This window comes from Belonocnema kinseyi, chromosome 1, assembly GCF_010883055.1.
Source record: "Belonocnema kinseyi isolate 2016_QV_RU_SX_M_011 chromosome 1, B_treatae_v1, whole genome shotgun sequence".
In the NCBI taxonomy this organism is placed as follows: domain Eukaryota; kingdom Metazoa; phylum Arthropoda; class Insecta; order Hymenoptera; family Cynipidae; genus Belonocnema; species Belonocnema kinseyi.
In genome coordinates, this window is record NC_046657.1 from 65,517,316 (window position 1) to 65,520,786 (window position 3,471).

Consider the following 3,471-nt stretch of genomic DNA (forward strand, 5'->3'; position numbering starts at 1 on the left):
ATCCTTTTAATCGAACTTCCAAATTTTTCAATTTTGACCCCCAATTAGTAATCTATTACTTATGGAAAAAACCCTGTTAGAAATAACTTAACTGATAATGTACCATATTAATGAAGTTTTCAAAATTTGTTTCATAGCTGGAAATGTTAGAATTTTGACCCCGAATTTATGTTCTATGACTAGAAAAACTTACTCCTAACGATTTCTATAAAAATGTAGAAAATTAATAAAATTTTCAGAAGAGCTAACTTTTTTAATTTTTAACGCTTAACACCAAATTCGTGTTCTTGGGCTAGAAATACCTCCTCGTACAGACTTTCTTAAAAATATACCAAATCAGATACTTTTAAAAAATTTGAGTCAAATTTGTCTAATTTTTACATCAAATTCGTTTTCTTCTTTCTCTTTTATTTGGTCAGCTACCAATTTGCATGTTTCACAAACATAATTCTAGGAACATTTAGCCGGTGCCTAGGGTTAAAAGTTTCCTTGAAAGTAGACGTTCTGTATAAACTTTCGCAATTCTGAAGGGTTTGGGTACGGACCAGACTCTCACTGGTCTATATAGGTCCTCGCACGGTTTTAAAATTAAGGGTTTCGATTCCTGCTTTCCTCAGTATTTTGCGACGTGGAAAAGAGGACAATGCTTTGGGAACAAGTGATAGGCGCAGGCTGGAGGCCCGAGCGTATCGCAAATTCCAAAAATATTGTCCAAGATATGAAGGCGGCTCTAATGAATGACACTGAGAAAGAAATGTGGAACTTATTCTTTCTATCATTGTATGATAGTTACGTTTTTGAACATTTCTGGTGTCTTTTGGATGTGAAAACAATCTTAAACCAACAAGAAAAACAGAGCATGCGCCTACGTAATTTTTCCAGCATCTGCTAGTATATAATGGTAGACCTCTTACCCTAACACCACCCTTCTACTTCGAAGCCCAACATTATTTATGCACGTTCACGTACGGCGCTTGAAAAGAAAAAATTAATTTTTTGTTTCCCACGAAACCGTTAAGTTTACGAACAAAGAAGTAAATATTCCTTAACATAAAAAATTATATTTTGACAATAATCGCTGAATTTTTAATGAAATATTAATCATTAATAGTAATATGACATAAATAAATATGTTCTAAATATTGTTTGCAAACGAGATTTTATTATTAAATATTGTTGCTTGATATCATAATAATTTTCAACCCAAATTGTATCTAAAATTAACAGAATGTGACTAACGTGTATTAATAATGTGTCCAATGTTTTTTTCTTTTGAAGTGATCGTATAGTAAATGATATTTGACAGTAAAAACTAAGTTAAAAGATATTTTCTTCAGAATTTGACATATTTGTTTTTTCCTCACGTTTAGTTTAACTTAAGTTTTTGGGGTTTAATTCGAACTACCCCAAATTTAGCGAAATAAAACAAGAAACAGAAATTGTAAATTAAGCATGGTATATATTTAAAATGAATGAAATAATTATTTACAACTGTGTATGTAATAAACGAAAACAAGGGGTCTGTAAAATATCGAAGTGATTTGAAGTGATAACAATATGGTAGAACTGACGAAAAACGAAAAAAGGTACAAGTCCGACTAACGAATCGAAAAATACGGAACTTGTTGCCCTACCGAGTATTGGTTTTAATTTAAGGGAAATTTGGACTTCGAGGTACATGGAGGTGCGTGAGTAGGGTTAATTTTCAAATCTTGAAGAGAGGGAAAATTTTGGCGAAGGAGGGATTGCTAGGACAGGACCATTGCGAGCCGGGGGGGTGGGGGGGGGGGGTAATTGGAGGCGCTAGGTAGGCAACTTAAAGTCCTAAGTCCTAAATTCAAGGAAAACAGATGAGGAATCTGACCCTCCATAAAGCCATTGAGAGGATGAGCATAAACTTTACAATTTTAAAAATACTAATTTCAAAGACAGATGTTCGAAGCTATAAGAGATTATTTCACGAAAGGGACGGAAAAGCACGTACATTTGAATAAAGTATCTTTTACTGAAATTGCAGCCTTCCATTACTTTATTTCCTTCAACAGGTTATGGGACCCAGTACCCAGCTTTATAAGAGTGAAAATGGCGGAAGAACAAATCTCCGCAAGACACTTAACGAAGTTTAACGGCACGAACTTTCAATCCTGGAAGTTCCAAGTAAACTCATTGTTCATGCTTTATGGAATCTCAGATCTAGTGGATGGCTCAAGACAGCAACCCGCTGACCCGGCATCAGTCGAAGGTAAAGCCTTCGTAAAGGACAATGCGAGAGCCATGTTCTTGATTTCGTCGACTCTGGAAGCCTCTCAGCTCGAGTGCTTGCTTACATTCACTACAGCCAGGGAGATGTGGGTTAAACTGAGTAGCATTCATTAGCAAAAATCGGCTGCTAACCAATTGCTCCTCACGCAGCGTTTTCATGAATACAGAATGAATCCAACCGATTCTTTAGTTCAGCATGTCGCAAAGGTTCAAAACATGGCAGCGCGACTCATAGATGTTGGAGAAAATATCTCAAACGTTGCCATAATGGCGAAAATTCTAGCAAGTCTTCCATCAAAGTACAACGCTTTGCAAACAGCCTGGGATAGCGTACCTACAGAGAACCAGACTCTAGAAATCCTAGAAGAAAGGCTCATAAAAGAAGAAAGTCGTCTAATGGCAAACGACGAAGCAACAACCGCCTTTTCTGCCTTGAGTCTCGATAAGAGCCGAAAATCTACGAAGTCAGAGCCGAAAGGTGACTCATCGAAGAAGCGAAGCAGAAACGTCGAGTGTTATTACTGCAAGAATAAAGGACACTACGCCCGAGTGTGCCGCAAGAAGAAACGAGACAACAAATCCGACCAAGAAAGCAGCGAAACGAAAGACTGTGCCTTTATCGCAACGTCTCTCAGTAACAGCTTCGAGTCATCGTCTCAAGGAAGGAACAATAGTCCGACACGTGAGCAGATCGCGCGGCTGCTGAAATCTGACATGAAGGATGCCTGGCTCGCTGACAGTGGGGCATCTAGACCCATCACTTATCGTCGCGAGTGGTTTAGTGAGTTCCATCCAAGTGAGGGCGAATCTATCGCTCTAGGTGATGATGGAACTTGTGAAATTAAAGGTTCGGGAACGATCATAATTGAAAAATTGGTCGATGGTGAATGGTGCACGTCGCGAATCGAGAAAGTGCTTTATGTGCCGGCTTTATGCAAAAATCTATTCTCGATCGGTGTCTGTACATCAAATGGCTTCGATGTTTTGTTCCGTGGTCGTCAAGTTATGCTAACGCGCGACAACATAGTCGCAGCTCTAGGTTTCAAAGTGGACCACGAGATCTACAAGATATTCTTCAACTCCAAGACCTCACGAACAAGTTCAGACGTTAACGTGTCAACCAGCAGCCTGAAAAGATGGCATGAGCGCTTAGGACATGTTGACAAGCGAGCAGTTCGTGAGATGATCGAAAGTGGTTCAGTCGAAGGA